The sequence below is a fragment of the Panthera uncia genome, chromosome A2, assembly GCF_023721935.1.
Source record: "Panthera uncia isolate 11264 chromosome A2, Puncia_PCG_1.0, whole genome shotgun sequence".
Classification (NCBI taxonomy): Eukaryota; Metazoa; Chordata; class Mammalia; order Carnivora; family Felidae; genus Panthera; species Panthera uncia.
This window is the reverse complement of record NC_064816.1, coordinates 158,766,969-158,788,327: the sequence shown is the minus strand read 5'-3', so window position 1 is coordinate 158,788,327 and position 21,359 is coordinate 158,766,969. Positions and strand designations below refer to the sequence as shown.

Sequence of the window (21,359 nt, the reverse complement as noted above, 5' to 3'; positions counted from 1 at the left end):
ACCCTAATTATCTGTAGCTTCTGGACACGGATGTTTGTAGGAAAGGGAAGAAGCAAGAAATCAATGATCTGCGTGCACAGGACCATAAACTTCCTTTCTCACGCTGCCTCAGGCTGCATATGCATTTTGATATGTTGTTTTCGTCGTCAAGCAGGCTCTAAATATTCTCTAACATCCTTTGTAATATCCCTTTGAATCACAGATTTGTTGTTGTTGTTGTTGTTGCATAATTTCCCACTTGAGCTCTTCTAGACATCATATCATCGATGACTTTTAACATTTGCTGTCGGAGTGTTGCAGGACCTGAAAATCAAAGGCACGGGCCACGCTTTACTGGGGCTGCAGCAGAGCCCAAGGAAGCCCCAGCACCAACACAGAGCAGTCAGGCTGGCCTCCGGGGGCAGAGGGGGGCCCCGCTTATACAGAAAGGGTTTCCCTCGGGTTCCCACTCCCGTCCAATATGCTAATGAGGGAAGAGGAAAAAGAGCACCTCCTCCTGACTGGCCGATATCGGCAGGCAACCCAGGCAGCTCACTGGCACTCTTGGGAGCCGGGGTCCTGTTTTAAGTGGGGCTCCCATAAGGGGTCACGTCTCGGCCGCCTCCTGGCTCTACTCTGCGACACAGGCGGTTTAGCAATAACAGCCAGTGGGAAGCGCCCCAGGTGCACAGGGTTTCTCGCCTGGCGCTTGTTCCCCGGGTCCCTGAGGGTCTCAAGCAAAGGCACCTCCTGTGATGTCACTCTTTTAAAACTAAGCGAGACTGATTTGATGGCCCAGCACGTGGTTGGTGGCGGTAAACGTTTCTGGATACACTCGTAGCTTGTGTGCCGTGTTGGGGTGAGTCAGGTCAAGTTGGTTCATGTGTATGTCCAAAGCCCCTAGATCTATATGACTTGTGCTCTCTTCGGTTACCCAGAGGCGCGCCGAGAAGCTCTCACTCTGATCGTGGGTTTATAGATTTCTCCGTTCTCCGGCACAGACCAGCTTCTGCCCGTGTTCATCGCGTGCTCTTTGAAGCATCTTTCCCCCTCAAATCCTCGAACACCGTTACTGGGATTACTTTACAGCCCATGCCTGCTAGTTCCGTAATGGATGTCTCTGGGTCTGATTCTATGACGAGTTTTTTCCTCCTGATGATGGATCGCACTCTCTTGCCTCCTCGTTTGCCTCTTTAGTTGTTACCGTTTCATGCTGGACATTCTAGGTGGAAGAATAACTGAGAAGTTAATACGTAATATTTGCCCTTCGCAAAAGACTTAGAAGCTGAATCCGACATCTGTAATGGGGTTGCGTGTGGGCTTTGTGGCAGCTTTAACTGGATTCAGGTCCCCCTGGCTTCCAATACTTGGAGAGCGGGGTGGAGGCTTCCCCTTCAGCAAGCCTTAGGGTCTGAGAACTGGTAAGAATCTGAACATCTCTCTAGGATTTGCCAGCCAGCAGCCGGCTTCCTGACCCTTGGGAGACAGAGACGTATTTTTCATCCGGCTACGATCAGGCTTTGGCTGCTTCCTGCCTTGCCTTCGGCAAAGGCCTGTGATGCCTTGGGAATCTCTCTCGGTCCGCGCCACCCGAAGCCTTCAGTAGGGCCCTGCCACGTACTCAGGAAAGGTTCTGTGCAGCCTACGGGGCTGGGGCCCTTGGTGCTGCTACTGTGGGCTCTCAGTGAAGGGCCCGCGAGAAACAGGTGGGGGTGGGGGGTGGATTCGCGCTGTGACCAGGAATCCCCCGGATTCCATCCTGTGATGAAAAGCTGAAAGCCGTTTGGGTAAAACATCCTACTATTTCTGAGGTAGAGAGAAATGTGCCAAGGATAAAAGTAATCAGAGCTTCTTTTCTTTTCTAGGAAGGGCTTGTCTCTTACTGGGATTCAGATCACTTAGCTTTCCCCTGTTCTCAGGCCTACGTTGCTTTTAAAAATACCTACGATCACGTGACTTACCTGACCGGTTCTCGCCCTAAGACTGGGAGCAATGGTCTCCTGCAAGTTCCTACCTCCGGACTGATGATGCTTTGTCTGGGATGGGAATGGTCGTCCCTGCGGTAGGAAAGAACTAAGTGCAGATCTAAGCTGTTACCAGGGCAGATTTTAATTTCAATCAGTTTTACGCACCACTGAACTTGAAATTCTCCGCTATCTAATGTGTGCCCATTTCTAAGGGCCTCCACATGAAGGAGAGTAGAGGGTACCCTGCCCTAAGTTTCTGAGCCAAGGGGAAAAATGGAGGTTGAAACACAGCTTCAGCTTTTTTTTTCCCAGTTTATCCTCTCAGAGGAGAATCTGTTCTTAATTCACACAAACGTTCCACTTACAAAGGCTAGCCTTGGGGTCCCCCCCCCATATTACTGTCCTCTGTGCTGAACAAACTCTGCCCCCAAATAATAAACGTGCACCACACTTCTCTTGCCCGCCGTGTCCGTTTAGTAATATAAGGAATATAAACTGTGGGGTGCAAATTAACGGCAGTGCCCTCCACCTTTATCATGCCAGACCCTGAGCCAATGCAGACTGCCCTTCTCAACTGACTGAGGTTCCCCCAAATCAAAATCAAAGTGGAAAATGCCTGGAGGGGCCCTGGCATAATTTTGAAAACAAAAAAACCCAAAAAACTGGACCCCTTTTCACTCGATGTTAATATTCATCTTTTCGTGGAGGATGAAATTTTCTGCTGATTTTCGGGATTGTGATGCATATCTCATCCAGAGAGTGGGCATTATTGCTTTTTGCAAGAATGCTGCCTGGGTTCTCTAGAATAACTTGTCATAGACCAAAGCGAGATATCGAAAAGAAAAAGTTGGCAACGGTGCTGAGGGGACCTCAGCTCCTAATAGATAAGCCACTGCCTCTTCAGGAAGCTTCGTGCTGTGTAGTAGGAGAAACCTTTCCAAAGAAAGTTCTTTCTCAATAAACTTTCTGACAATTACTTTGCAATCTCACTCCTCCAAATGAGGGTGACTTTCTCCCTTCTTATATATTATTTGCAGTGTAAGTTTGAATAACTATGGCTTAAAACCTGAACCAGAATTTCTACTTAAGGCCATTTATGTGTCCGTGCACAAGCACATTATATGAAAGCCTGCAATTCATTCATTTAATTGGTTCTACCAAAAAAATATTTATGGCGTCCTTATGATTTTTTTTTATTCACTGTTGTCTTCCCAGAGCCTAGATAATTGCCTGGCACAAAGTCCCTGTTCATACATTCTAGTGAAGAGACACCCAGGAATAATATGGAAAAATACATAAATATTTCTAGAAGTGATAAATATGATCTCTGTATAATTTAGTACTTAAACCAGAACACTTTTGAGAATAATTAATTTCACCGGGAAAGCAGACACTAACAGGCACTGTCTGGGAATAAACAAGATGTATGGTTATATCTCCGTGAAAAGTTCTATGAAGAAAATAAGTCAAGGTTATGGCTCGGAATTGTGATTAAACGGGGCAGAGTTTAAATGGGCCGGGAGTTAACATTAGAGGCACAGGGAGAGCCCCGAGGAAGGGCTGGCATTTGCTGCTGGATCAGAATGCTGAGAACACGTCCCTGCAAAGAACGGAGAAGAGTGATTCTGGGGGAGGCATCACAACTGAAGGAAATGCATGTGCTGTGTTCAAGAGACAGAGAAAACACTGTGGCCGCAGTCAAGCGAAGGGAACAAAGTGGCAGATGCCAGCGAGGTGGGGAGAGCAAGGCTGTGCCCTGCTCCACTGTCGTTGGAGGTCCTGGTGTGGGGCTGGCGATTTACCCCAGTGACGTACTGACTCATTGAGGACCGAAATGAGGAAGGTTCCCATTTAAATTTTTTAACTTTTAAACTATTTTGAGACAGAGAGAGAGAGAGAGCAGGGCAGGGGCAGAGAGAGCGAGGGAGTGAACGAATCCCAAGCAGGCTGGTCAGCACAGAGCCCAACACAGGGCTCGATCCCACAAACCACGAGATCATGACCTGAGCTGAAATCAGGAGTTGGATGCTCGACAGACTGAGCCAGCCAGGCGCCCCAGAAAGGTTCCCATTTAGTTGGAGGGAAATACTCATGAAAGTTGAGTGCTAATGTAATGTTCTTACATCCGTCAAATCATACGAATGTACTCAAACCTGCTTTTGATAAAATGTCAAAATGAGGTGGTGTTTTTTTTTTTCCTAAAGTGAATTCTTCTACACCATGAATAACGCCTCACTTTTTGCACAGGCTTTCATATGCTGGTTGTATGGCAGTACATTTTTACTTAGTTTTCACGTGGGAAGCATTGTCCTGGAATATTCGAAGGCACTGACATTACTTTGAGGGGTTATTTGGGTTTCTAGGTTCAGTATCAGGTCAGCACGGAGTGGTGCGAACGACCACTGGGTGGGTTGGGTGATGTTGTTATAAATAAGTGGAATCGGGACCAGTAAAAATGTCACAGGTCACGAAAGCATCTTGCTCATTGACCGAAGCGCCTGCATTAAGTTCCAAAAATCAACTGCAGGTCACAAGAGAGGATATGTCTTGACAACAGTTAGTGCCGACTAACACCCCCACATTTTTTGGCAGTAAGGTCGGCAACGCTCCTCAAAAGTTGATGCCATCTTGGAATACGGTCGTAGATACATCGTTCCCGAATCGTGAGAAAAGGTCATGCCCTCTGTTTCACTTAGGCCAATTCTGCAGTAAAGACTAATTAGAAAATCAAAGTGGGGAGAATTCTAGAAACCCGCCACTGGAGAAAGGTGGATGAAACGGGCTCCGTTGTGAACTCAGGAGGAGAAGGCGATTGGGAATGGGGCTGTTGGCTTCAAGTTCGGACAGGGTTATTTCGGGATAAAATACTGGCGATGTGCTTCTGTGATGCTACATCTCAAAAGTATATTGCCAGAAGATGGAAATTCCCAGGCGAAGGAACTTGTGGGTGGGAGGAGAGCCACGGGGGGCCCGAGCTCTATCTGAGCAGTCATGTTACAACCAACACTTTTCACTTCTACAACACTCCTGTGAAGATACAGACACGCACAGTAACAGAGCCGCCCCATAAGGAGGTGTCTGAGTTTTACAGATAGCAGCACCGGGAATCCTCTCAGTGTCTCTGTTCTGAGCTGTTCCTCGAAGATGGAACTCCATGGGACGCCTGGCAGGCTCGGTCAGTTAAGCATCGACTCTTGAATTTGGCTCAGTTCATGATCTCGCGGCTCGTAGGATCGAGCCCCACGTGGGGCTCTGTGCTGACAGCATGGAGCCTGCTTGGGATTCTCTCTCTCCCTCTCTCTCTCTGCTCCTCCCCCTGCTCGCCTTGCTCTCTCTCACTCTTTCAAAATAAATAAATAAATATTTAATTCAAAAAAAAGGTGGAACCCAAGAGAAACACGGGGTCACCCTGCTGTTAAGAATTCTGAGGGCAGGAAAAACTTGCTGAAGGAGTGAGAGATGCTGAGATACATAAGGATAATAATGATAAAGAAATGAAACCAGTAACAAAGGCAGCTACCAAATCATTCTTAATGTCAGGGGTTGAGCTACATGCTTCAGGCTATCATTTATTGTCCCGTAAATCTGCAAGTGGCTTGCAGATAAGGAAACTTAAGGCCATGCCTGCTGAGAGGGGAATAAACACTGAGAATCCAGGCTGTCTGGTATCAAAGGCTGAACTCATAACCACTGGGCAAGGGAGACTAGCCAGGATTTAACTAAGGAAACATGCAGGCCAGCTCAAAAGCAAAGATATTTCCTATGTATCCCATAACTTAGCTCTCAAACCTAGTTTTTGAGAAGATGAATGTTTTACCTTTAATAATACGGTCTCAGCAAGATTTTAAGCCAACATCGAAAATACATGCAGACAAACTTGCACTGACAAGATTAACAGATTCTGAAGACCTGACGGACAGCAGGGTGATTGCAGCGGATGATACCGCATCATATGCTCTTATGTTGCTAAGAGAGTACATTTCAAAGGTCCTCACCGTGAAAAATGAATGATAATTATGTGACGTGATGGAGGTGTTAGCTGTGCTGTGGTGATAATCATTTTGCAAAATATAAATGTATTAAATCAATGCCCTAAACTGTGCACTGTGAGGAGTCAACTATAACTCAATAGGCTGGGGAAAATAAATAAAAATTTGAAAATTAAATATATAAATAAATATATAAAACCATATATCGGGGTGCCTGGCTGGCTCAGTCGGTTGGGCGTCTGACTTCGGCTCAGGTCATGATCTCGTGGTCTGTGGGTTCGAGCCCCACGTCGGGCTCTGTGCTGACAGCTCGGAGCCTGAAGCCCGCTTCGGATTCTGTGTCTCCCTCTCTCTCTGCCCCTTCCCTGCTTATGCTCTGTCTCTCTCTGTCTCAAAAGTAAATAAAACATTTTTTAAAATTAAAAAAAAACATGTATTAATTATATACATACATACATATGTATGCATATTCTCTCCCTCTCTCTCTGCTCCTCCCCCACTTGCTCTCTCTCTCTCTCTCTCTCTCTCTCTCAAAATAATTAAATAAATAAATAAATAAATAAACATTAAAAAAAATCAAGCTCCTTGGTTGTTTGGCAACATATTCTCTGGTCACAGCTGCCTGCCCATATGTAAATTTTGTGCAGTGAGAACCCGTGACAAAAAGCGGGGTTAGAAAACATACCTCATTGTCCCAGTTCTTCTGCACATTTTCCCCAGAAGAGATCCATGCCAACAATTCGTAAGAATATTGGCTCCATTTTGCCTTCATCGTAGATCCAATTAGTTGCTATTAATTTTTAAAAAGAAAGAAATTAACCTCTCACTTTTTGAAATACAAGAAATGGGAAGGAACTTGAAGACTGAAAATGACCTCAGTGGAATTCATTAAATAGGCTACGGAAAGGCTGGGCTTTAACAAACGTAATTTACAGAAAACCCCTCACCAACGCGTGTCATTTCTCTCTGTCGATTTCTTCCTTTCTTGAGCCCTTGCTTAGGAAAAGGAGGGAACCCTGGAAGAGGAGAAAACTGAGGAGAAACAGAAAGGGAGAGCTAACCTCAAGCCAGGTTAACCGATGGTTTGTTATAACCGCAGTCAACAGCGAGAGCCTCTCTGAAGGGACAGCCGGAGAAGCCCCCGTAGTTCTGGCGTCCAGAGCTGGCGACCTTGCTGCTGGAGCACAGTCCAGAGCACTGCGCTACCCATCACCGGAGAGGCTCCAGCCCTGCCTCCGGGGCCGGGAAGACCTGGGCACAGGATCCCCTGTCCTGCAGTCAAGCGCTCGGCACCTCGAGTCCTGTTCCGTGACCTACTGTTGTTCCTCCCCGCATCGGTGAGGGTCCTGTTTGCATGTTTCTTCTGCAGCAGATCGAGCGCGGCGCCCAGCACAGCAGGAGCTTGGTGAACATTTGTGGCATGAGTTACGGAAAGTAAGATGTGTCTGTCATCTGTACTGTTTGCCTGGACACTTACCACTAAGGGTGGAGGAATAAAGTCATGACCGAGACCGAGTTTCTGCCCTTGCAGCCCATCAGTATCACCTCCTCCCCTCCTGGCCTTACTGCCACTCCAGCTCTGAGCCTTCGTGATCTTGGGAATGAGGACATGGGGGGAGCTGCAGCTCTAGCAGGCACTGAGCCCACGCCATGCTTGACAATTGCTTCAGGAATTTGTAGCTCCCTGATGATGTGTAAACATAATGAGAATGTATGTAGAGTATATGGAAAAAAAAAAAAACAGAAGAAGAAGAGATATCCTGCCATTTCCTCCAGTTGGTTGTATGTCAAAGAGATAAAAACTAGGCTGGGGGCACATGGGTGGCCCAGGTGGTTGAGCGTCTGACTTCGGATCAGGTCACAATCTCATGGTTCATGAGTTCGAGCCCCTGCATCGGGCTAGGGCTCTGTCGTCAGCGTAGAGCCTGCTTCGGATCCTTTGTCCCCACCCCCGCCCCCACCTCTCTCTTGGCTCTTCCCCCACTCATTCTCTCTCCCTCTCTCAAAAATAAGTAAAATGGTTTTTTAAAAAAAAAAATTTTTTTTTTAATGTTTATTTATTTTTGAGACAGAGAGAGACAGAGCATGAACAGGGGAGGGGCAAAGAGAAAGGGAGACACAGAATCTGAAACAGGCTCCAGGCTCTGAGCTGTCAGCACAGAGCCCGACACGGGGCTCGAACCCGCAGACCGCGAGATCATGACCTGAGCCGAAGTCAGCCGCTTAACCGACCAAGCCACCCAGGTGCCCCTAAAATGTTTTTTTTTTTTTAATTAGGCTAAAATCCTAATCTACCCTATGTCTCTCAGTTCCTTATCTATGGATCCATTATAAACCTAAGTAGACATCTTGGAGGAGTTTTTACTTACCTTGCAAAGGAGCTATCACAGAAAGAGCACGAAGAAAACACACAAAAATCAGGCACAAACAGATTCTGAGCTTTCTTTTTAAAGTCATTGCATTTTTTTTTCTGAATCCCTTGGCATTAGAGGTACACTTGTGATTAACACGTTAGAATGTGCAATTAGCTGGAGAAGACTGGAAAACGGTGTTCCTAAACCCAGCGTATTAAGTTTCGCATTTTCTATCTAGTTATTGCAGAAAGAAATATTAGTTCTAGCAACCTACATGGTATCAGATTAGTGGATCCCACCACGGCTCCAAGTAGGAGAAAAACCTCCTTTCGGGAGAAAGTGGAGGTCTAAAAGTGTGAAGGAGAAGCCACCATGACTAGGAGAAAAACGTTTCCAGGAGAAAACGTTTCACTGTCTTCAGGTCGACAGAAGCAAGATTATGCATTTCTGGGAGTAATGAATCTCTTTTCCATCTGCCAGATGGCTCGCCTAAAAGGGTAAATCTTCTTTATTACCTTAAGCTCACAGTGACACGGCCGCATAATTAGGCCAGGAAAATGCCCCAGTGGTTGAGGCACCGCAGAGTCCCTGGCCCCCCAATGCTAGCCGGCTTGGCTGCTCTGCCCTGCCTTCACCCGAACTTTTACAATCTTATCTTTGCCCTGCCCACCGTTCCTATGTTAACCTTTATTTTCCAAGTTCGGTGTTATTCCTTATCGCCTTGGTCCTGAGCCCACGGCTGCCTTCTCCAGCATCCTTGAACATGGCTACAAGGGACCATTTGTACAGGACGTCTTTTAATTCCATAAGATTCCACAATACCAACATCATTCCTCGGCCTCCGCCGTTCCCGGCTCCCTTTAAGAAAAGTTGGCAAGTCCTCTCTTTTGTGGAGGCAAAATCGATCTCCGTGAACTTGTAACATTCCGGCCGGGTCGCCACGTGGCCCGGGCAGCTTGTGGGGCATGAACTCCCTGTAACAGGAACTACTCAAGTTGAGGTCCAACTGCTGTCTTTCAGGGATGTCTCAGAAAGCTTCCAAGAATGGAAGGCACTTGCTCGTGCACAGCTCCAGAGACGGTCTACTTCTCATGCTATGGTCCTAGTTGTCTGTTAGGAATCCACGGTTTGATTTAAATTCTATGTGTATATCTACTGCATAGCTATGCTTAGAAAGTATAATATCCACAATATTCTGTGGTCTGAGACAAAAATAATGACTCTTCAAGCTGAGCAAGGAATTATTCACCTCTCAGAGGATACCATGTGGAGAAGCGACCTCCTGACCTCCCCTACATTGCACAGACCACCCTCATCTCCAAGCTTAGAGCCCAGAGAAGTTGAAGGAAGCAACCAGCAAGATGTCTAGCTTCAAGCAAGCAGCCTCTCCTCCCTGGGTCTCAGAGACGTTTTTTTTGCGTCAGATTATAGATCAGGAAATTAAGTCCCTCTCCAGCCCCCAGCACCTTGACCAGAGGATGGGGAGGTCTCCTGGCTGGGACTGTTCAAATCCAAGATTTGAGTGGTCTTACTAAACGTGTATCTCTGGGAGACTCTTAGCATCATTATCTTGGGTCATTAATTTCTGCAACTGTTTTGGTAAATCAAGTTTCTCTTCATTAGCATTATCCTTCTTCAACCTATAATTTCAATTGGCATGTGAATGGTATCTCATTCCGATCTGTTTCTGGCTACTGATGCACAAACCTGCAGCAGAGAGATACGAGGACCCGCCGCCCCGGGGAACCTGCGCCCAGTCTTACACACCCTCCCCTGTGCTCCATCCCGAGGGCGACATCTGTGGTGCCGTCACACAGAACGATGTGAGTGAGGCTTGGTCCCCACTTTCCAGGACCTCACAGCGTGTGAGGGAGGTGGGGAGGCAAGTCACTTAGAAAGGACAGGATAACACCATAAATATTAAACGCCGTGATTGTGGGACGTGAAAGAATTAACAACCTGGTCACTCTTGCATGAAACCAAGAGCTGCTTGTTAGGATTGTAGAGCACGAGACGGAATTACCGTTTTACTTTCAAATGAGAATCTGAGTCCCAATCTACTGCCTAGCTTCATTTCCTGCGATGGCTTATTACCCTCAAACAATACACCTCACTTCGCTTACTCTGTTCCCTAGAAACACCTGGCGTCTCTCCCATCCCATCAAATAGACTCTAGTCTTCTTTGGAAGCCACGTTCAATATATTCTATAAATAACTAGAAGTTTCGTCATTATTACTTCAGTGCATAGCGTTTTTCCCTCCCTTCGAGCAAGGTACATAGCACTTAGTAAATGAAATATAATTACATTATATTGCACTTTGTATACATGTGAAACTTGGATTCAAGATCCTGGGATAAGGTCCCCTTTGATTATGAAGCTAAATTGTTTAACATCTGAACTTGAGCTTTCCCATTTTTAACACGGGGAAGGCGAACAGCCATCTCAAATGTGTATTTAGTTTATTTAATCAATCATTATTGAATCTTTCTTTTTTCTAGTCAGCATCCTAGATCCTGAGGATGTAGTCTCTTCCTTCAATGAATATAAGTAAATGACAAGGAAAACATAGCGTGAAGAATGTCCAGACTCAGTTCCACCATGTAAAGAGCTTGGAAGTCACTGCGTTTGTCCTTACAACAAGGGAAAACCGCACCACTGAAAACCAGTGATTTTTTACTGGACCCACTAGAGAACTGGAACGGCAGGGAAAACTCAGCTCCCAGCAATTCTGGAGAGACAGGTACACACGGAGAGGCACAGCTGAGGTCCACTGCCTGGAACACAAGTCACTGGAGCCATAAACCAGCAGGAACAACCAAGGGGTAATTTGGATGAATTACTGAGGGCTGAGTATTATTAATCAGTGTAAGACACTCCTCTGGGCTACGGTATGGAGGGAGATGCAGCCACATTTCCACTGGCTCTGCCTCCAGGAGCATCACCAGGTTCTCAGGGGGAAGATCTGAGGAAGTTGCTTTCATAGCTCTGACCGGGGAGATGGGGGTCAACGCTACAAAATATGTCTAGAGTAGTGTCCACAGCAAAAGCCTACTCTCCAGGGGAAAAGACTTTGTTAAAGCTCTACCCCAGTAGGTGGAGGGGAATTCTTCCCATTCCGACTCGCTCCTGACTTCTTCCTTATTGAATACAAAAAACAAAAACACAAATGTAATTGGAATACCAGGAGAGACAAGTGAGCAGAAGAAATACTTGATGTAATATGGCAGAAAACTTTCCAAAATTAATGGTAGACACCAAAGCACAGTTCCTGGAAACTCATAAAACACAACCCAGGATAAACACATTCAAACTGGTACAAAGCTGATTCTAATATATGACGCAAAGCCTAAAGCAGCCACTAAACACCTGTGCAAACAGCTACGTTCAAGAACATTACAGAGAAGTCAGAATGAAACTCTAAAAAGCACTCAAGTAACCGACAGGAAGACAGGAAAGTTAAAAAGATAAATGAAAAGCAAAGAGAACAGAGAACAAAAGGGCAAGCTTAAAGCTTAACATTAATAATTATTTAAATGTAAATAGTCTAACTACACCAATCAAAAGAAAAAAGTTGGGGAGATTTTTGAGGGCATTATGCTCAATGAAGCAAGTCCAATTGAGAAAGACTAATATCTTATGATATCACTTATATGTGGGATTTAAAAGAAAAACAGGGGTGCCTGGGTGGCTCAGTCAGTTAAGTGCCATCCAATTTTGGCTCAGGTCACAATCTAGTGGTTCTTGGGTTCAAGCCCCGTGTCAGGCTCTGTGCTGACAGCTCAGAGCCTAAAACCTGCTTCAGGTTCTCTCTCTCTCTCTCTCTCTCTCTCTCTCTCTCTCCCTCTCTCCCTCCCCCATTCACACTGTGTGTCTCTCTTTCAAAAATAAATAAACATTTTTTAAAAGTAAGTAAAAGATGGGGGGAAAATATACCACGCAAGCATTGATCAAAGGAAATCATGAGTGGCCATATTAATATCAGACATTGGTAGACTTAAGAGATAATAGAGTTAACAGAGAAAGAGAAAGACATTATGCAAAGGGTCACTCCACCAAGAAGACATAGCAATTCTAAATATGTATGCACCAAACAACAGAGCTGCAAAATATGTGAAGCAAAAACTGATAGAACTTAAAAGGAGAAAGAGACCAATCCACAAGGGCAGTTGAAGACTCCAAGACCCATGTCTCAACAATTGGCATAACTAGACAGAGTCAGGAAGGACATAGAACTAACACCGTCAACCAAAATCTAATCAACAATCCATCCAATAACAGTAGAATACACATTCTTTTTCAAGTGTCCATGAGAAACAAACACCAAAACAGACCTTAACCTGAGCCATAAAACAAATCTCAACAAAATTAAAAGTGAAATAATAGAGCGCATATTCTGACCACAATGAAATCAACTAGAGGGAAGATAACAGATAAGTAAGAGGAAAATCTCCAAATACTTGGAAACTACACAACACACTTCTAAATAATCCATGGGTAGAAAGGAAGTCTCAAGAAAGTTCTCTAACGAAAATGGAACAAATCAAAATCTGTGGGCCGGAACCAAAGCACCGCCACAGGGGCCATTCCTGGCACAAACAGCTCCATCAGGAAAGGGTAAATAAAGTCTCAGGTCAATAACATAACCCCTCACTTCAAAAAGCTGGAAAAAGGAGAGTAAAATAGACCCAAAGCAAAGGAAGGAATATAATAACTATAAGAGCAAAACCCAATGCAACTTAAAACAGAAAGAAATACAGAAAACAAAAGAAACAAAAAGGCAGCGAGAATGCAAGCAACTTCTCCATTGCTGGTGAGAATACGAAGCTGTGCAGCCACTTTGGAAGATGATTTGGCAGCTGCAAATGCAGCTAAATATAGTCTTGCTGTACGATTCGGCAGTGGCTCTCCAAGGCTTTTACCCAACTGGCTTGAAAACTTATGTCCACACAAAAACCCGTGCGTGATGTTTGTAGTAGATGTTTAGCCATAATTACCAAACTGGAAGCAGCCAAGAGACCCTTCGATACACGAATTGATAAACAAACATTGGCACCTCCACACTATGGGACATTATTCGCTGACAAAATAACTGAGCTAGCAAGCTAATGAAATACATGGATGAGATTTAAACGCATACGCTAAGCATTATAAGCCAGTCTGAAAGGGCTAAATAGTATAAGGGCTCCATCTATATGACGTTTTGGAAAAGACAAAGACACTGACAATGTAGATGGGTGACTGTCAGGGGCTCAGAGGGGAGGCTTGAAAAAGTGAGGCACAGACGGCTTTTTAGGAAGGTGAAACTCTCCTGGATGACGCTGTAAGAGTGGGTTTAATATGCAATTGTCAAAACCCCCAGGCAAAACAGAGTTTTTAAAAAATCTCTTAAGAGGTTTCCCTGGATGGAATGAAGAATATGACAAAGCAACATAACTGTATTACAAATGTCTGAATCAATCTCATGGAAGAACTGGGGGAAAACGTAGCCTTGGGTAGCTCTGGAAATAAATGCCCGGAGTCTATGAGACTAAAGGCCACATGGCGCAGACATAAGCACTGATCGAGGCCCTTCCCATAGTGCTGCAGGCCAATTCCAATGTCACTACCCACCTGTGCTGGTACGGGGCCCTTAAGGAAACGGATGGTGGATGGTGGGAATCAGTTGGGAGAGGCAGGTACTGATCAGTTATAACGAGAAGACGGTAAATCTATCCACATGGCGAAGGATCAGAACTGGAGACATCAGTATGAACCCACGCTTAGTATGAATGCAGATGGTTACGTGTGGGAATGTCTGTAGAGACGTGTACATTCAGAGGTTGGCACGAACACTGTTTTTTGTGGGTTTTTTTGCTCTGTCGGATGAAAGGGCCTAAAGAAAGGACACTGCTGTCGCAAGGAACATAGCAAGCACCCAGATCTTGGTTTCTGCCACATTCTTCAATAAAAGAAACCAGAGCCCCATGGAGAAATTGCAAATTCTAGGATTGGGGCAGAAAATATACCAGGTGAGCCTGTAGTATCCCGTGGTACCAGAAAGTAATAAAGTGCTCAAAAAAAGAAAAAAACTCACGTTGACAGGGGTATTTCAAAGGGACACGAGAATCAACTAAAACAATCCCCAGGGGCCAAAGGTGGGAAATTCTGAACAAGGTAAACGGTGTGTTACAACCCAAGGTACAAAATAAACATCCATAGGTCCATACTGATATAAATATTTGAATAAATAGTGGGAGAGAAGAGATAACTCCCATGCAAAAGAATGTTCTAAATCATTTATGTAACCATTCTACCCTCAGGGGTGAGGTCAGAGTTATACTGAAGGTAACACTGTAGGCTTCAGATGGCCCCAAGAGAACTAGGATGGCTCACCAGAATTTAGGCTTAGGGTTTCATGAACTTAGAGGTTTAACCACTATGTTTCCAAAATTGGAACATCCTGTTTTAAAAAATTGTTTTTATTTTTATTTTTTATTTTTTAGAGACAGAGAGAGAGACAGAGACAGAGACAGAGTATGATGGGGGGCGGGGGGGCAGAGAGATACGGAGACACCGAATCCGAAGCATGCTCCAGGCTCCAAGTTGTCAGCACAGAGCCCGGCGTGGGGCTTGAACCCATGGACCAGGAGATCACAACCTGAGCGAAGTCAGACGCTTAACCGACTGAGCCATGCAGGCCCCCATAGAACATCCTGTTTTAAATGAAGAGGTTGAAAAGGACACTCTGAATCCTACATCGCTCACAGATAAATTCTGCATTGGTTTCTTTAAGTCTACACAGCACCAGTAGGTGAATAAGCAAATGCTAGCATCTCCGGCTTGACATCCCTTCTTGGGACAGCCTTCAGGGTGCCCCTCCGTGAAGTTCTGCACAAAAACCAGGAACTTATGTTCTACTACATTTAAAGCACAATTCACGTACATGGAAAACTTCCTACCAACTTCCTAAAAGATAACTAAAACTCTGCACAACACAAACACGTAAGTAATAAACTGTCAAGTTAGGAGGCTAAATACCAGAAAATACTGCACTGGGATCACTAATGTGATTGTTCACAGACAGTTTTGATGCGGTGAAGGTGTTGTTAGCACAGGAATATCAGACATGCGTGATGCCTTTGTCCACACCATGGTCTTCACGGCATCCACAAGTGATTCTGACATCCTACCAATTACATTGGAATGTTCTTGAAGCTTTTCCTGTACATCATTTTGCAAAAATGTATGTTGAGTTTTGGGGGTCATAAATACATATATTTTCCTATATGAACACTGGCAACAATAGCAACAAAGTCCTCAGTGATTAGAGATGTGTTTTTGAAGTTTGTACAGTAAAATCATGGGTAATAAGTTAAACCACACACACACACACACACACACACACACACACACACACGTTTATCTGATTTATGAGAAAAAGTAACATGGCAGCACAGTGGGCGAAGAATGACGTTTTCAATGAACAGTATTGGGACAATTTTATACTTATATGAAAAATACAATGACCTCATCACACAATAGGGGGAAAAATAAATACCAGATGGGTTGCATATCTACATGCAAATGGTGTGCCATAAAGCTTTTCAGAGGAAACAGGGAACATCTTGACCTTGCAGTAGGCAAGGTTACTTTAAAAGGGCAAAAGAAGAAATAGCCATAAAAGAAAAAAGTCATAAAGTGGTTCATGTTAAAATTAAGAACTTCTATTCATCAAAAGACATGATCAAGAGAGGAAAAATACAACCCACAGAATGGAAGAAGAAAATCATAATAAAATAATTCAACAGAGGACTAATATCCAGAATAGATAAAGATCCCCTACAAATCGTTAAGAAAAAAGAGAAAGTAATTTTAAAGGGGGCAAATGACTTGAGCAGACACTCTATAAAAGAAGAGATCCAAATAGCCAATAAACATATAAAGAGGTACTCAACTTCACTAGTCAGCAAAATTCAGTATCACGACATTCTTGCTAGAGCTAAAATTTTAAGTATTGAAAACACTAAGTAGCAGTTAAAAATGTAAAGCAAACAAAAATCTCATATATTGCAGGTTATAGCATAAATTGTTACAGCCACCTTGGAAAACTGGCATTGTCTACTAAAACCAAACATACTCATGCCTTATGACCTCACACGTCTACTACCCCCAGGTATGTCCCCAATGGAAATGCATGCATATGTTAACCAAAACATATACTAGAAGGTACACAACAGCATTATTCATAATAGCCCCGAACTAGAACCCACCCAAATGCCTATCAGCTATAGGATGTACAAATAAATGATGTCATGCTCACCGAATGGAATACTCTACAGCAACAAGAACATCCGGTCTTCAAACGCGAGGAATCGCAGGGTGGAATCTCATGAAGTTAATATTGAGCAAAACTCCCAACGATGAGAGAGGGCGTAAATATGGTACCATCGATATAAATTACAAAGAAGGATAAAACGACCTATACCATTAGAAGTAAGACAGTTATCTTTGGAGAACGTAGTTTCCGCAAGGGTGTGTGAGGGGGGTCGCTGGTGACACGTGTGGCTGTATTCCGCGTGTGCACGTCCAGCAAGCTGGCCATCCGTGACATGTGTACATGGACACACGCCTACATACAAATATATCTATATTATTTCCAGAACAATTAAAGGAAAATATTTTAAAGCCTCTTGATTGCATTATTCAAAATATATTGTTATTCTTCAGTGAAAACCATAGAATCGACATGTTTAAGATGAAACTCTCTAACCATGCAGAAATTCAAAAGCGTGGACACCAGCTTTAAAACCTTGAATGACTGACCACTGCCCTTATATAAGGTGTCTCGTAGATGCCCTTTCTGATCTGGCCCCTTGTTCCCCACACCCCAGACCCTCTACTCCCCCACTGCAGCTCTACTGTGGGGAAACGATGCTTCCCCCAGCCCTGCTCAGCTTCTGGGGTACAGCTTAGTGACCCCCGCCCCATACCTCCCTCTTCCCTGCCTCTGGATGTCCCCATCCATCTTCCACCCACACCTCTCTGTCCCCTGGGAGTGTCCGCCTCTCTCTGCCATCCCCCTACTCATCTGGTGAGCTCCCCTGCCCCAGGTCTCCTTCCCGCATTTCCCCGTTCGACACCTGATAGCTGTCCACCTCCTCGTTCTGTTTACATTTATTAGGAGGCATTCTGCCCCGACAACCGTCTTCTCTCCACATTTATTTATTCATTTATTCACTTGTGTCGGTATGGATTTCTTCCCACTTTATATGTGGAGCTATATCTGTTACAGTGTATGTTTATTTTCCTCATTATATTGTCCCAGGCTTGGCCGGTGGGGCCCCTCCAGGCTGGCTTCTGTGTGGTTCACCAAGTCCTCACCACCGTCTCTGGGCCGGCTCTTGTCTTCTGGCACAGTGACATGCTTGGGTCTCCTCTTCTGCCCCAGCCCCGGACTCTGCCACCTGCCCAAGGAGCCTGGTTCCTTCTAGCACTGGGTGGGCTCATTGCTGGCATGGCTTTATGGCTTCCCTGCCTTCTCAGGGGTCACACCAACACCTTCAGTGCCAGAAGTCCCCCTTCTACCTTCCCGACAGTGGGACATGGGGCTCCCGTGTCCTCTATGAACTTAGTTCTCCCATCCACATCTCCAAAGTGAGCCATCCACCAGCTTCACTGTGAGCCTGAGCTCAGGACCACCTCGCCCCTGTGGGCTCCAGTCCCCCCCTACACTGGGATGTGGGGGACAGATGTGGTTGGGGAGAACAGAATATAAAGGAGACAGAACTAGGAGATTTTGAAATTACACAGGAGAGCTCTCAGCTGGCCCAGAAACGAGGGAGTTGAAATTAAGAAGGGGCCTGAGTTGGAAGAAGTGAGCCTCTAGGAAGGGCCCCCTGACCCCAGGCTCTGACGCGAGGGTGGGCTTCGGGGGGCTCTGCCCCACCAGGATGACCCTGGAGCTCAGCTCCGTGTTCTGTGCTGGCCACAGAGACAGGTGCAGCTGTGGGTTCCATCCTCATCTAAAAGAAATGTCCAATTATAAAAAAGACTCCAGGGATCTGTGTCTGTGTCACCGAGGCTCATCCCTCTGATCCATCCCAGCAGCAACCTGGCTGCCCTTCGCAAATAAATCTCTGTCTTGAAAAAGCGGCCGAGCCCATCCTGCTCATGCGTTTACCTCTGTCTCCCAAAGCAAAGGGCACTTTTGAGAGATCCCAGCTTCTTCCTTTTCTGAGCACATGAGCTGCCGAGTCTTGTCAAATGGAGAACCAAGAGAGCGACCCGCGTTAGAAACAGGACCAAGCGGGGGTCTAATCAACGTACCTCTAACACTGGCCGGGAGGAGAAACTGCCTGCTGTCCAGAGATACTCCATCCAACTGGGCAGGGGGCTAACAAATACAAGGGAAATCATTGGAGAGCCAGTAGACCCTCAATACCGGGATATGAAGCGTACGAGGGATGGGAGGGCAGATACCTCCGGTAATTGTGCAAGAGGTGCCAAGGATTTGGAGCCAAGGAGCCGCGTTTGGTGCAAATACCTGGGTTCCAAAGTAGTAGCAGTTTTTTTTGTCCCTGACATAGACAAGCTCGTGGGGGTGCAGCAGCTTATTTGTAAAAGATATTCCGTGGCTGACGGCTCCGAGCGCTTCAGAGAGGCTGAAACAAGGAGCTGTGAGCTAATTATAGTTCTTCTAACTTGTGGAGTTGCAGAACATGGACATCTAGAAAGACGCAAGGTCTTCTTGGGGTGTGAGGCTCAATTATCAGTTAAGAGATCGTCAGTTACCAATCATCAGTTAAGAGAGATTTTCATCGTTAAGGACTCCCTTCTCGGTAACACGTTGAGCAGTTTGGTTCCACCTACAATCTCTCTCCCGACAGTCACTGCCACGCTCCAACTATTTGCAAAACACCAGTTGCCAGGAACTCTTGTTTCTGACCAGGGACCTGCATTTACCTTAGCTAAGTTTGAGGAAGAGAGATGCACAGGAGCCCTGTGTGGCGAGGCCCCTCGCTGCCGTGCCTCCTCCTAACAAACAGCCATGCGTCACGGAGACTGGGGACAGCTGAGGACCGTCCAAGGCACAGAGCCGGACGGCAGGTTTGGGTAAGACAGTCAAGTTGCCTGTAGCGGCTGAGTCCTGCTGAAGGGAGGAGAACCCCGTCTCTCCAGACAGAGCCCACAGTCCCCAAGACGGACACACAAGTTTCCCGAATGAGAGCCTGTTGGCACACATTTCTCAGCGAAAGCGTGTGCCGACTAGGGGCTCTTGGCGGAAGCCAGGGGCCCAGCGGCCGGGGTCAGACAGTGCCCTCGTGAACGTCCTTGGACAGCAGGGGTCTGTTAGGAATATTTTCTCTGTAGAACACTGGCAGTTGAACTTCTGGCTCAGCCTACTGAGATATCATCATGGCACTAAGTCAAGATGCGGTCATTCGGGTCTGGCTCCCACTGATGGCAACATGTAGTCACGGCACGAGTCTTTGAGGATGAGACGGCCACCTGCCACGCAGAGGAAGGACGCTTCATCTGCTGACGCTAAGTGGGAAATGAGGGGTGGGAGTGAAGTCAGTATTTGGCGTATTTCTGAGTTTTCACGGTGGGGAGTCTAGCCACAACCGGGGAGCAGGGTTGCCCCGCCCCTTCCGTGTTCTGTGCCGTGTATCTCGCAGGCACTGTATTTGCACGCCCTCGGCACGGGTCTGAAGCCTGCCCCCTTTACTGGAGCTGTGTCACAGTGTCTTGTGACCAGGTCATGTTGTCCCTCGTTTCCAGGTGTTGTGAACTCAGTTGTGTCCCCCTCCCCAAAATTCATAGGGTGAAGTCCTAACCCCAGAACCTCAGAACGTGACTGGGTTTGGAAAAGGTGCCGGGTTCAATGATGGTCCTTATCCAATCTGACGGGCGTCCGGAGAGAAGGGATTTGGACGCACAGAAGACACCCCAGGGATGGGTGCCCAGAGGGCAGACCAAGCAGGGACGGCCACGAGCAGGCCCAGGAGAGGGGCCCAGAAGGAACCAGCATGCTGACGCCCTCTAGGACCGTGGCCTCCAGAAGTCCAGACAGTCCATTCTGTTGTCCAAGCCCCAGCAGACTAGTGATGGGGGTTCATTCCCGGAGAGAATAAGCCCCGATTTCCACTTTGACCTGCTCAGTAAACTCCTCCTGACTCGTCCCAGCAAGGGGGAGCTTCCTTCCCTGGAGTCGTTTCAAGAGTCCAGTGCACTGGAGGACACGACTTCCCCGTCACGCACCTTCCCTCTGCCGGGGTCCTTTCCCCGCCTCCCCCACTCCTGTCTCCATCTCTAGGCTCTTCTGCCCCTTCCCACTTGCCTCTCTCGTGGCCCTTCTGTTTGTGGCTGAGATGTTTCGTTCGGTTGTGATGGGACACTTCAAATGGTCACCATACTTGCCTAAAATAATTGGAGGGGCGCCTGGGTGGTTCAGTCGGTTATGCGTCTGATTCTTGATTTCAGCTCAGGTCATGATCTCACCGTTGGGGAGACTGAGCCCCGTGTCAGGCTCTGTGCTGACAGCACGGAGCCTGCTTGGGATCCTCTCTCTCCCTCCCTCCCTCCCTCTCTCTCTCTCTCTCTGCCCCTCCCCTGCTTATGGGCACACCCGCTCTCTCTCTCTGTCTCTCTCTCAAAAATAGATAAATAAATAAATAAATAAATAAATAAATATAAAATAGAATACAATTAAATTAAGGTAAACTAAACTAAACTAAGCTAATTGGAGGAGTTTCTCACACACTGTGTGCCTCTAGCCTTTCATAAGGGGCCCTTTTCTCATGGGCTGGTGAACATTGTTAACTGGTTTTGTTCATTGCTGTCAGTAACCACTCTCAGGGTCGAAGTCACAGCCATGAACAACTTGCACTCTCCTCTCCCAGACTCAGGGGTGACGCTGTGCTGAGATGACAGCCTGTTCCCCCCTCCAGCTCTCTGCTGATGCCAGACCACCAGGCCCACCATCCCCCTACCCCCCTAGCTGGCCATGTGGGTGCTCCCCCCAGCCCGGCTCCCCACCCAGTCTGCCTCCCCCCACCAACCCCCCCACACAGCCCGCCTCCCCCCCCC

At 46.4% G+C, this 21,359-nt stretch overlaps 1 non-coding gene across 1 annotated transcript; it reads left to right on the top strand.

Moving 5' to 3' along the window:
* Positions 1–6,147: 6,147 nt before the first annotated feature.
* TRNAR-UCG (transfer RNA arginine (anticodon UCG)) lies at positions 6,148–6,232 on the top strand. The gene has a single exon. It is a non-coding gene; the product is annotated as a tRNA-Arg (tRNA).
* Positions 6,233–21,359: the final 15,127 nt, after the last annotated feature.